The following is a 14,635-nucleotide window of genomic DNA, read 5'->3' as shown; positions in this document are numbered from 1 at the left end:
GCTTATTTACATGGTGCTAATTATAATACTATTCTATGTGGAACACTATAATAGTTAAATAATAAGCGTGCAATGACCTACAATCCCTTAATCTTTTATATGTACAAAGCTCTTAAGAGACTCTTCCCCAAGCACAGGACAATCTTCTGACTTTTAGAAGGGGCATTTTAGCAAAAGCTTAGCCCTAATTTCACGGCAACAATCCTCTTTCCTAACCCTGTCAACCTTCACTCTGACTAGCATTCAGATTAATAGTTATTTAACTGCTGAACAATTATGACAGGTGATTAATTAGTCTCAAGGAGCAGCCACTTGTGCTGCTATTAATCAGCTCATCACCAGACAGAAAGAGAAGAAAAACAATCTGTATTTGTTACAAAATGAGCTAGGCAGGCATTACTCAGGCAATAAGAAAAGGTCATTGTAGAGCTAAAAGCACGATGAGCAGGTTTTATGAGATTGATGGGAGAGAATTATTTTCTGTATATATTACAGAAAATATTCTGTATATATTAAAAAGGGGGGGAAAAAAAAAGACTAACACAGTGCGGTGAAAGAAACTTAATGCATAAAGAATGGATTCCTCCAGATGTGCAAAGTGCTTAATTCGTATACCACAGGCGTAAGTGGGTGTATTTCTGAGTTGTGTTGTAAGGTGAGATATTGACTGCCCTCATCAATTCTGAAAATATCACAGTGACTACAATTGCTGCATTTGAAAATGTAGTAGAGAATTTATTTATGCTTAGTGATCCATGCCAAAAACTTGTGTGCCAACTTCCTTTCCTTTTACCCTCATTCTTTACAACCTGCTCTCAATCTGATCTGTTTACCAACACTTAGATCTGTCCTGCTCCATGTTTCTTACCATCATTATAATTTTAAACCTCAGCAGTTATTCCATGGACTATTAAAATAAACTTATCTTGACTAGTGTTTCCTGTGCCACACTGTAGTGATGGTGTGTTTTTTCCCCTCTAAAATTAAAATTGGATGGTGGCATCTTTCAGATTAAACCCACAAATGGCATTCTGTCAAAGTCCTTGATATGACCTGTAAGCCTCTTCCTAAGCACACAGCATCAAGTTTGAGAACATTGCTCTGAAATAAGCTACCTGGCTTAAATTTTGCTTCTTTTTCTTACTAGCTGGGTGATTGTGGGTAAGTCATCCAACCTTCAGTTTACTCATCTGTAAATATAAAGATGATAGTAATACCTAGGTCATAAGGAGCATGTGAATTTTTAAATGGATTAACATATATAAAGCGCTTAGAACTGTATCTGGAATATGTAGATGAATGTTAGCTATTATTATTTCTAGCCATGTGCCTAGATCCATTTTTCAAATACGCCAAGTAAATTCACACCTTTATGCTTCTGATCTTTCTATTTCTTTTGTTGAGAAAGAACACTTAATTTGCATTCCTCTTCCCCATTTACATCATGAACAGTCATCTTCGATGTTCAGCTTAAGAAGTTTAGTCACTTTCTCTAAGATGTCTTTTCTAACTTTCTCTGCCCAGATGGAAATGAACAGTCCCATCACCCTAACTGCCTCTTGTGCCACACCATTCAGTTTCTTTTAATCACCTGCAACACTTGATTGCATTGAACATTCTTGCTACTAGAGATTAAATTCATGGTGATGAGCAATTTTTTTTCCCATCTCTATTGCCCAGCAAAATGCCATACATTTTTAGGAATTTAATCAATATTCTTGGATAAATGAATGGAGGGATGGATGGACAGATGAATGAATGAGTGAATGAATGAATAAATATTTCAGGAAAGATTGACGAGGCAATGGAGATACTGGCCCCATCAGGTAAAATACACACTAAGATAATCACTCCTTGACAAACTGAAGATAGAGCAAGGAGTTGATATTTCTGATTGTTCCATATGCTTAAATCAGTATTAACTCTTGGGGGCATTGCTGCAATTGAACCTTGGAGATTATACTCCAAACCGAAACAATTAGTTACTTGAGGCAAATCCTTTGAATCACACTCTCTGTTAAAATTCCATTATATGAAGAATGTGATAAAACATAAAAATAGATGAGATTCCTCTTAGCGAATTGTCAGACAGACAATGTTGCTGATTGATAGATTGTCACTTTCTGAGGCTCCTCTCTGGCACACAGGGCACCAATGATCTATAGCAGGAGGATCTTAAACTTTCCATTTAACCTCACTAAAGTTCAGAACTTGTCTGAGGAAATATGCCATTTAAAAAAATCTGAGCCCCATTCTCATCTCTCCCCCTTTATAGAAGCTCTTCCTCAGTTGCTAATAACACCTGTGTGGTGCTTGCATTCCACATTAATCATAATTTATATAGCAAGCACAAACTTACGACTTCAGGTAGGTAATGAACAGCAGGGGTAGATCAACTTTACAAAAAATAAAGACACTATTTTTATGTGGTTTAATTTACCCCTCCCTGCGTGGAAGGGTTTAACTATACCAAAATCAACTTTTGCAAAGCACCTAAAAAGGTACTTAAACTTAATTGTACTCTGTGCTCGTTACGAGAGTAGTTAATCAGGTGTAAACTAGGGCAACACCTTTTGGATTTGCTCCCTCTGGAACACTGTGTCCCAGGATCCCATTACCAAGCTGGACCCTATTTTTGACTATACAAAATATTAAAAATTAATGGTAAAAAGTTGTCTTTCTTGATAATAGTGATGAATATCATATAGCTAAAACCTTAGATTAAATATTTCCCTTATGTTAAGACTACCTTACAGAGGACCTCCTGCAAGCAACTGAACTAAGTGTTAGAAAAGAAAGGAGAGAATGAATAAGAGGACAGTGAAATGGGAGTCTATGAAATAAATCTAAGAAATTGCTCATCTGCTTACTAGAAGGTCACAACATATCCTTTCTGCCCAGGCGCTGCTACAAAGTAAGGAATTTGAATTTTGTCTCACTAGTTTTGTAACCTTAGGCTGATAACTTAGCCTCTTCAAGTCTGTTATTCTTCTATTAAATGAATATAATAAAGCTCATCCCACATGGGTTGTTACAAACCCCAAATGAGATCATGGGAAACTTCTAATGTAAGCCTCCTAGGTATTATTCTCATCTCCTGTGTAGATTTGTAGATTTGGCAGAACTGATTTGAACTTGGTTGTGCTAGTTACACTAAGAATGGAGTGTGGCTTTGTCATAGTTTGTCTGACAGTATGGATAGAGGATCTATGTGAATAATTGCCATTGGATCACTTTGAACATAATTAAAAACAATGTTTTGTGGGAGGGGGGTTTGGAAAATTTTCCTCTTTATAGTTTCATATTAATGAAAAAATAGCAAATGCTTTTCTCTTCCTTAACCTGCAGTGATAATCAGGCCATTTGTGATTATTAGTCATTTTGGAAACCATAACAATGAGTACAATCTTCATGATAAGGACACTCATATTTGCTGGAGAGCTAGTTGACAGATCTAATAAATATATGAATTTAGGCAAACTTAACCATTCTTTTAGGCATTTAAAAATAGATATTGACAGAACACCTAATGTCGCAAAATTTATGAAGCTGGCATTCACCTCTTATTCCTTTCCCCTTTTTGTAATGTGTTTCCTCTGTTAATATGTAGAAATTAATCTGCAGACTGTATTTCACTGTATGTTTATTTCAGCTGGTGCACACTCTAAGAAGAAGTTTTCTCTTTCTTAGAATTTCCTAAACGTCTGTTTGAAACACTTGACGCGCTTGTCAAATAATTCTCTAATTGACCTATGTATTTGTCTCTTTCTTCTCTGATTATATTTGAAGCTTTTCTCCACAATTACAGATCTGTGTGTAAAACATATCTCAAAAGGTTAAAGGATTGTTCCAAAGTGTTCATGCTAAAGTCGTATCGATTAAAATACATTTAGAATTAATAGAATACATTATGTTAGCAATAAATATATAGTATCCATAATACTATCTCCTTTGGGACTTCACAATGCCCACAAAATACTCTAGGATGTCATATGTAAAAAAAACCAAACAAACAAACAGGTAATACTTTGAGTAACATAGTATGTTCCTTGAGAGTTTTATCATAGACTCTTACATGTTTCAGTATATTATATAATCTATATCTTTCTACATCTTTTATTATAGGAAACTGATTTAAATACTCATTTGCCCACTTCCCACACATACAACTGGCTCCTAATAAATGCTACTCTAAAACCAGAAAATTAGCCTTTAAAAATCACTATGTGCCAGTTACCTTCACACATGTGAATCAACCTTCGCCACAACTGCCTGGCTCCAGCATTAGTAAAACTGCTGTCATTTGCCACTTAACAATGGGGATACATTCTGAGAAATGTGACTTTCGGTGATTTCATCATTGTGTGAACATCATAGATTATACTTACACAAATCTGCATGGTATATAGCCTACTACTATATTGTATGTGTTATATTTTTATATGACTGACAGCAGTAGGTTTGTTTACATGAGCATTACCACAAACACTTGAGTAATACATTTCATTATGACACTGATTTTAAAATGGCTATGTCACTAAGCAATAGGAATTTTTCAGCCTCATAATCTTATGAGATCACTGTCAAATATGTGGTTTATTGTTGATAGAAACAACATTATTCAGTGGGTAAATATATTTTATTGATAAAGAAATACAGATTCAAAAGAGGCATTTGCTATCCAAATCCACAAAATTAGCAAACATTGGTTCTGGAATTTATATGCAAGGCTTACTAACTCCAAAGCGTAAAATAATTTTTTCAACATTGTTTTAAGGAAAAACTTAGTACAGTCGTCAACCCAGGAGGTGACCAGAAGGTAAGATTCTGGAAAAGAAAATAAACTTGAAAAGAAAACAAAGGATTATTCAGATATAACATAATTGGGTTTTGAAGTAAACCATTAGCTGCACTTGAGACAGAACCCCGTTTGAAAGATAAAGAACTAATGATCATTGAGTGTCTATTCATTCTTTACCCTGTGAAATGGGTATTGACATTTTCACTTCACAGATGATTAAACTGAGGCTCAGAGGATAATACAACTTCCCTAGGCACTCATCCAGTAGTAAGTGGTGGAGCAGAGAGTTATATTCAAAGTTGTCTGATATACTTGATATAATCTGCTGTTCACTAAATTGGGCTGTGTCTCCTTAGAATAATGTGTGCTTCAAATCACTTCCTGTTCTCCTGATGTAGGTTAAGGTGCTTCACGATGCATGTGAATGGGAGATAAGACAAATGTAAACTTATGTAATGATATATATTCCCACTCTAAATCACAGTACATGTGATAAATGCAAAGGAAAGATTCATATTGAATCATGAACTCATGGAGTTAGCAGCTTAACTCAATCGAGGACTCAAATACCTGAATACAAGGAAAATCTGTTGTCAATTGGCAGGTTTGTCTAATTCTTGGCACTGAGATAATATGAATAGGTGTAAAATAAACAACTTCAACTTCATCTTAAATTTTTAGCATCAAGCATTTAGAGTCCCCTAGTGCCATGCAAACTTGCTTCTCTTCTACTTACACTCCGGCACGTTCCATGGGCTACAATGATCAGCTCACAGGAACTAAGATTTCTAAGAGTACTTAATAGACTATGAAAAGGCAACAAAAACGAGTCCTTAACCCTTTTTATGTAAGGGAATCCTCTGACAGTCTTGAGAAGTTTATGGGCTCTTCTTTCACAGAAGAATTTTGTAAATGTCTTCAAATTCATAAAACGCACACATGAATCGATTATATTCTAATACATTTGTCCAAACATTTTTCTAAACAGTTATTAATAAAGTAATGCATTTTTCATTTTTAATTCATTAAATAGTAAGATATGACAGCAGGCCTATACCATAATTTCAAAATAGTGATTATTAGAAATGATATTTCAGTATATCTGCAATACCTGTAATGTAATATGAAAATATTTCTAATGATATATATTAGTAACAAAGTTACGGGTACTGATGTTTGTTACTTATATTATCTATATTTATAAATGAACGGAATGCTAAATTTCAGTTGGTAATAGTGAAAATAAGACTTTTTTTCTATGCAAATTTACAAGGACTCCAAATTTTATTCACAGACCACAAGAGATCTAAAACCCCTGATGTCTTTGCTCTTCACCTTGTTTGGCATCTCACATAAATTGCCTCCAATCCTTATTACATCATATAAGATAGGTTTAAGTCACGTTCCTTTTACATAAATGAAGATGTTGAATCAAAGAAGTAGAGTGACTCATTTACAGTTAGACACATGATTGATAAGTCTGGTATTTCAACCAAATATCTGGTCATTCCAGTTTACTTTCAACACTACCACCAAGCCCAACCCTTCTCTAATAAATATTCTTCATATCGCACCATTCTATATTATGTAAATCATTTTGTACATAAAATCCTTAGGCAGTAATGTAAGTAACACCCAGTATTCCATTTAGAAGGCAGTCTTATAAGCCTCATGAGAACCTGGTACTGTTTGGATTCAAGTTGAAAACATGACTTGAGTGAAGAAAACTTCATGAAGAGAACAGGTAAACACTTTAGAGAGGGTATGGGGGTTATAGAATAAAACGTACTTAATATTCATAGATGTGATAAGGTGAGTTCAAAAACAGATAAACAAACAAAAAACAAAAACAAAAAAAACAAAAAACGACTATCCTAGCAGTATTACAATGTAATCTAAGGAAGTCTTGCTGACAAAGGAAACCACTCCAAAATTTTTATAAAAATTTACATGAATTCTAAAAGACATTAATGAGGATTTCTTTTCTCAACATTATTTGAAAACAAGTTTAAAAAATTGTGGAAGTCCCAGATGTTTTATGCAGATACTACTGAAAGCTACTGGGACACTATGGAATGGGCTGCAGGTCTGACTGGCTCTGTGACGAGAGCGCACTATAAGCCTAGTTTTATCATTTACTAGTTGTGTTATATTGGGGAGTTTAACTCTTCCAGTGCCACAATTTTCTCATCAGGAAAAGGAGGATACAAGATTTCTCATGATGTGGAGGTGGTGGTGGTGGTGGTTGTGTGTGTGTGAACATGTGAATTAAATGAGTTAATGCATGTAACTTTTCTATACCTCGATTTATTCATCTTTAAAATGGGGATCATTAGTACATACCTCATAGAGTTGTTATAAGGATAATATAAATTAGAAAGGCCTAAACACAATGTCTGACATATAAAAAGAGCAATATATGTGTTTTTCTTTTTAAGTGTAAATTTAAATGAATTGTGTATTCTTGACCTGGAACATGCAATTATTATCTGAGCCTCAGTTTTTTCATTTGCGAAGTGGGGATGCTTTCTACTTCATCTTGATGTCTCTATTAAAAACAGTGAAATTAGCTATTATATTTGAACCTTTGTCTCTTATTAAAAAACTTGAGTCCTTGATATGACATCATTCTGCAAAAATCTCTAAGCCAATTCATTGCATGCCACCGTTTTGGGCTGCATATTCCATACCATAGGTGCATTGCAGCTGAATATTCTGGGTGTTGGCCTTTATCAAAATCTCTAATGATCTTTGACATTCTTTCTAATAATTATGTGCTTTTGAGAGTTACTCTGTTTTAAGGAGATGTTTATCTAAAGTATTCTAGGTTTACTGTGACTTTTTTTCTTAAAGCCTTAAGGTTTTCCTTTGACACATTAGTTAATTTTGTGTGTTAACCTGGCACCTGTTCAATGTCAGCCTTCTGATGAACTAATGACTTTCTACGTGAGTGCATCTTTGACCATTACTACATATTACCCTCAGCAGTTAGAATTAAAGAGAAAATAAGAAATCACAAACATATTACATAGAAAATGCCCTATTAAGGAAATTTATTTTTATTATATCTATAAACTTATATTTCAGTGAGTAGAAAAATGGCTAAATTTAATACTTGAATATATATGGATCACACCTGGCTAGTCAGTATACTTATTATTTAGAATTTGGTGCTAACATTTGGAAAACATTTTTCCCTTTAGTACATTATGTGTTCCTTTTAAAATCTTATTTATATTATACCCTTTTTTGCTGAGTTTGCAAGTTTTATACCTTTGATCCAAACCCACTTTAAGCTATCAGTCTCCATGAGATAAGGTCCAATAGGATGATTCATATAGAAAATAGACACTTAGTCCTAGTTGGTATACATATGGGTACCTGAAAAACTTCCTTTAGTCTCTTTCTTGTCATGAAACTCAATTCATATACACTACCACTATGCCTATCTGAAAGGCAAACAAACAAAAACTACTTATGTCATTTCTTTCAGTTCAAAGAACTTGACATGACATTAAAGGACCTCGGAGTAGACCAGAGCCTCCATTTTAGCCTCATCTTTTACTTTGCCTCATTGCACTTGGGCACATCTGAGTCATCCTTTTATATGATCTTTCTTAACCATATGTTCTTGTCCACATAAAGAACACCCCTTCCTTTATCTCTCTCAACAGCCCAGGCCTTGTAAACAATTATCAGTGGTTATTTACCACTAACCAGATGTCATTTTTTTTCTCTCTGAAATTCATTTCTCTCTCCTTACTATGGCCTGTCTTCTTCCTCTATTATTAGAGCACTTGCTCAGTATCTGAATTTTCTTTCAATAAGCTCCTTTAGAATCAGGACTGTCTTTTAATGTCCTTATCTTTCTCAGCTAAGAGCATGCCTGGAGTATAGTAAATGCCAAATGAAAAGATAGATCAATGAATGAATGAATGAATTGATGAACAAATGAATGCTTTTTTTTTTTTTTTGTAAAGCCCAGTTGAAATGTAATCTCTGTGAAATCTTTCTCACTTTCTCCAGAGTTAATCCCTCTTCCTAGATTTGTATAAGCCTACAGCAAGTTAGGCTACAGTTGAATTTTTCATGTCTAGTAAGCACAATATGCTGTGAGTTCCTCTGAAGCGAGCATGCCTTATTCATCTGTTCAGTCTCAGGTTTGCTAGCACATGGTAGGTGCTCAGTATGTTTTTTTTTTTTTTTTAATAAATGACTGATTGAACTGTGCCTTACTCATTTTTTATGTCTGTGAATGATTTATAGAATCTTGAAATTGCTCCAGAGGAGGAGATTAATTGATCTTTTCAGATTGGATGCTTTCAAGTGAGTCACAGTCCAGCTCAGCCGTTTGCTGGTTCACTCCTCTGAAATACAGAGCACTGGTTTTTACCAACTGTGTGTTTTCCTGCAAACACAAAATATATCCTCTTCAATAGTAAGAACAGTAAGTTGAGCAGTTATTACATTGTATACAAGGGAGTGATATCAACAGGTGGACATTTAGTGCTACAAAGAGTGTTTATCCTTGAAGTTTCCAGGTGAGAATGGTTCTCCCTGCTTCTCAGCAGGATGTAGATTTGTATTTGAGGGCAGCTTTATGTGATTTGGAGAGACCTAGAGTATTATTTATTTATACAATGTTCAAAGTTCCATAAAGCCTCATAAAGCAAGAAAAGTGAGAATCTTTGAGGCATGTGTGTCAGAGACAGGGGAGTTTGGGCGATCAAACTCGTCTATGCTTGAATTCCCTGAGTGTCCTCTTGCTTTGCAGTTACTTGGCTTCTGAACCATTTCCTCCACTACTGGAGAACTACAGCCTCATGCAACTGTTCCACTTTTGGAAAGCTTTGGCCATTAAAAATTCTCCCTTATAGAGAACTTAAATTTATCTCCATCGATCTTAAAAACAATCTGCCTTTTCAGGATAGTATTTCAATGATATAGGGCCTAATCTTCATTCAGGATAAAGAGTTATGTTTTATCAGCTCTTATTTTTATAATATAGGTTGAATCCCTCAGACATTTATCTAAATGATTTTCTCTTCTAATTGTTAATGAAAACTTGAAAGTTCTCCCTTAAATGTCTGCACATCAACCTCTTCCAACACATACACACTATTTGTTGTTTAGCAAACTCACACATGACATAGTTGGAACAAAATTCAGTACTTACTATTGAATAAATTATAGTTATTATTAATAAGAATAGTTATTGTTTTAATATTAATAACTATCATCATTTGTGTACTAATCTCATGGTCAAAATTAAACACAAATAGCCGCTTTATCTGTCTTTTACCCTATGAAAAAGTGCTATTTTTTTCTTTTATGTGAGATATAACATCTTTTAGCTATAGAGTCCCACTGTGTTATAAATAGGTTATTATTTGAGTTAATTGTGAAGTTATTGTTTGAGTTAACTGTGAGATATAATTATCAGGACATGGTAATTGAATATGCAGTGTAAAAAAGCCAGAGCTAGCAAGAATCACTTTCAGGTTATTTGTTTAGACTTTTGGGTATGTGGTAGAGTCATTTATAAGTTTGTGGATAACAAGATGGTGGGGGTGGGGGGTTGCATAATAAATTAAATTGTATATAATCAACCAAAAAGTAGACTGGAGTATACATGTAGAGATAGGCAGTTGGAAATATGAGTCTATCACAGACATGGGGAGCATCACAAAAGGCCTATCATTGTGGCATAAATTTGGGAATAATAAGGCTAAATATGATAGTTGAAGTTATGGAAGTAGGTAAAATCCTGAGAAGTAAATATAGAATAGGAAATTAAAAAGGGCTTTCCAATAAATTCTGAAAAACCAAGTTTATGAAACACGCAAAGAAAGAATAATCTCTCAAAGAGTGTAGAAATATATGATGACTGAAGGAAATTTAACTGTGTGGTGAATACACAGTGCAATATACATATGACATGTTATTGAATTATACACTTGAAACCTATTTAATTTTATTAACCAATGTCACCCAGATAAATTTAATTTTAAAAAGAGTGTACAAATAGTTAATAATTAGAAACTTTTTCATCTGGTAAAATATTTTTTTCTTAATGAGCAGCTACACATATGCCCACAGGAAATAAAATATCTTTTAATTCTTTAACATTAATTCTGTTCCTTGTGAGCCAGAGATTATTTTTCCACTCCTCTCTGCCTATACAAATTATTTCTGCCCTTTAAAAATTATCTTACGCTTTTTGAAGAGCATTACTACTTCTTAGAGCCCTATTGATAACTAGCTTCCTGGAACAGCTTCTCCAGCACATTTATAGTGTGTATTGTGGAATTTGATACCCATAGCTCCTATTCTTTAACTGTTTTAATCTTATTTCTGAGCTAAGTTGTGGACCTTATATCTTGGATTTCTTTCTCTGTCCTACTGTGATTCAGGCACATTCTGTTTGCTAGATATACAGAGAGCTGTAGAGGGCAGGATGAAGGAGGGAGTGAGGAGAAATGTTGGCAAACAAATAGATATTTATTGATTGATTCTTTACACTCTGAAAAAAAAAATCAAAATAGCATCTGAATTAGCAAAAAGGATCACATAATACCTGTGTTCAATATTTAATAATGACTAAACTGAGTAATCATAAAATCAATTTATTTTCTGTGCATCCTCTGTGATGCAATATGACAGGGTAATAATTTATTGATCTATGGATTAAAAGTGCTTGAAATGTTTGTGTGATGACATCAGCTTCTTCGGCCACTAAAATGTTATGCCTGAGATAGTACAAGCCTCATTCAGTTATTTTGGCCCTGGAGGTTGTTGTATGCTATTTTGACAAATTTTCATTTTCTAATAAATTTTTCTGCCTATAGTCATTTACTAGGACAAGACCATGGCTTAAGTCTGTCACTAAGTTTCTTTTTCTATGATCAGGACACATTTCAACAACCCAACTAAGAAGAAAAAGAAAATAGCATTTTCTAGGTTCCAAATTAGACATTGCTATTTCCCTTTTTCAATTATTAAAAACAAACAAACAAACAACAACAAAACTTTAAAGGGAGATAGGATAAGAGAAGTGGGTGTTGATCTTGTTCTTGTACAAAATGCAGTTTTCTCACTAGAGACTTTCCTCTCTCTAGTCCAAGTAAGCTAGCCTCTTAGAGAATCAGTCATGAGATTAAGGATGTCTACAATCAGTATACCCTATCACAGTTCCAGGATGAGTCCCTGCTTAGTCTGTGTGTTTGCTCATCTGAGATGGGTGTATGTGCAAAAAAGATGAAAAATGGGCAGAGGGAATAGGAATGATGTGGCAGGGCAGAGAGAGATAGAATCGGTGGAACCTGTTGAAGTCCCACCATTTGATCTGACAAGGACAAAGGAAAGGTGAATTTCTCCTTGGTTCTAGTAGACACTAAGCAAAGATGTGGTCTCCGGGCTGAGACAACCCTGGAAGCAAAGGGCTGCAGGATGGAAAGCTGGTGGGGACACTAGAATGTGAGAAGTGGATCTTCCATGCTATGTAACTGTGCCCAGTGACAGCTCTTCCAAAAATCTTACATATGCATTCCTCAGGAGAGAGAAATTTGTTCACTTACCATTGGGGATAAAATTCTCACTCATCAGTGTCTCAGAAGCACAGACAATAAACCAAGTGAAGGTGTGTCTGTCTTCCCTCTGCTATTCTCCTATTGTTATCAGTCCCTCTTCCCATTATTGCTATTGTCCTCAGTTTGACTGCATATTACGCATATTACGCATATTAAATTATATTTTTGTTTTTAACATAGTCGTTAAAATTGGAATCATAGTATATATGCTGTTTAGTTACTCCTATTTTTTAACGATAAGTCGGAATCATAGTATATATGCTGTTTAGTTACTCCTATTTTTTAACGATATGTTGTGGACATCTTCCTATAGATAAATGCATATAATTTTTAAACTGCAACACAGCATAGAACTTTTTTTTTAGAATTGCCAAAGGTTATCTAGCTAGCTAGTTCATATTTTAATTTACAGTGAACACATGTACAAATGGATATAGCACAAAAAACACTCTCTCCATATTTAGCTTTTTTAATAATTAGCATTATAACTTAAAATAGGTCTAGTTTTTTTGATGATTCAATGTTTAGAAGCTAACATCCTCTTTTCTACCCATTCTCCTTTCCAATTCATTCTTAAAATTGTATGATGATATGATATTTATATTTCAGTCTATAATTATTATTAGGTTTCATTTGCTTAATTACTAATTCTAACATTTTTTAAATCAACAAAGATTTCTTTATTTTTTTCATCCATCTTAAGATTTTGTTTTTTTTCTTGAAATAATAGTTTCTGGTAGTCAGTATGATGCTACTATAGATGGAAAGACAAAAGGGGTGTTTAGTTGCCATTTTAAACCAGAACTTTTATAAATAACTTTAATAATTGAACAGAGAAGGGAGATCCTTTCTTTTCTACTAAATTAATGATATTAATAGTAAGTTTGAAAGTTAATCCCACTTTCCAAATGAAGTAATTGAGTGTTTCAAGTAAAGAAAATAAAGAACACTTAAATAGGAAAAAAAATGTTTGTTTTAAATCTTTTCAAGAAAAAATCTTTGTCTGCGAAGATTGTTTAAAATATGCTTTACAATGGGAATTACTTTTTATTTACTTGCAATTTTTGTTCTTCTGTCCCCTTAAAATGGCCTGAAACATACCTTTTTGGAAATAATAAAGAATAAGACTTTTTTTGCTATAGAAACTTCTGTGTTTGCCTGAATTTAGCAAAGAATAATGACATTTAGCTAACTTATTGTAAATGAACTATGGCCAACAAGACTCTCCATGTAGGATGTATCATTTGGCTAGTGTGTGTGAATATTCAAGACATGGCCTGGAAAGGTGCAAGCCTCTGTAATGGTGGCATGGGCTTCTCATAATTTAAAATGAGATGGATATAAGCAAACCCATTTCTCTGGGACCTTTATTGCTTCAGAGTGAATTATTTCTGTCCATAAAACAGAAAACCTGGTATGTGATATTTGTAAATAGCAATTTTGTTCGTAGAAACAGCATAAACCTTTTATGTGCCTGATGCCCATTTCCTAACTGCTTTTTGTTGAATGTGTCTCACATACTGATGGATGCTAGGAAAGAAAATATATGCTCTATGCAAATATTGTTTCTCACTAGTTGCTATGATTAATTAAATAGGGCCATCTATCTAATAAAATTGTATCCCATGCAAATTTATGGTGGTGGTACCATAGCTGTCTAAGGCTGCTATTCTAGTTGCTGCTGCTGCTGCCACACAGCATGTATCATCATCTCTTCTATGCACTTCTTATGTGCTTTGTATAATACATATGGTAGGCCTAGGGACTTGCTAACACTTCCTTTTTTGTTTTAGCATCTTCTAGTCAATGGCATCTGCAGGGGTTCATCCAGAGAGGAAGCAGAATTTCTCTAGTCTGGAGATTCAATCACAGCTCTTTTTCATGTCATGGAATTAAAATGGAAAAGAGAGACTCTGAACCTCAGACCTTACCAACGTTTGATTGCAATCGTTATATTGAAAACTATTGAACCAGTAAGATAGCTGACTAACTGTGTACATCTGTCCTTCTCATCCGTTTCTGGAGATGGAACCTCAATACAGAATTCTATGTTGGCTTAATAGCTGAAATCTGCTTTTCTTTTATTTATGTTTGGTTGATCCATTATTATTTCATTAGACTTCTTGTAATAGTGTGTATTAGTAGAAATAGCATAGACTTTGTATTGTAATTGCCATTTTGTAGACATGTAAGTTGCTTAATCATTCTGATTACTCCCACGTTCTTCAACTTTTGTTGACTAGCT

Source organism: Pteropus alecto, unplaced genomic scaffold (assembly GCF_000325575.1).
Source record: "Pteropus alecto unplaced genomic scaffold, ASM32557v1 scaffold7, whole genome shotgun sequence".
Classification (NCBI taxonomy): domain Eukaryota; kingdom Metazoa; phylum Chordata; class Mammalia; order Chiroptera; family Pteropodidae; genus Pteropus; species Pteropus alecto.
This window is presented reverse-complemented; position numbering follows the sequence as displayed.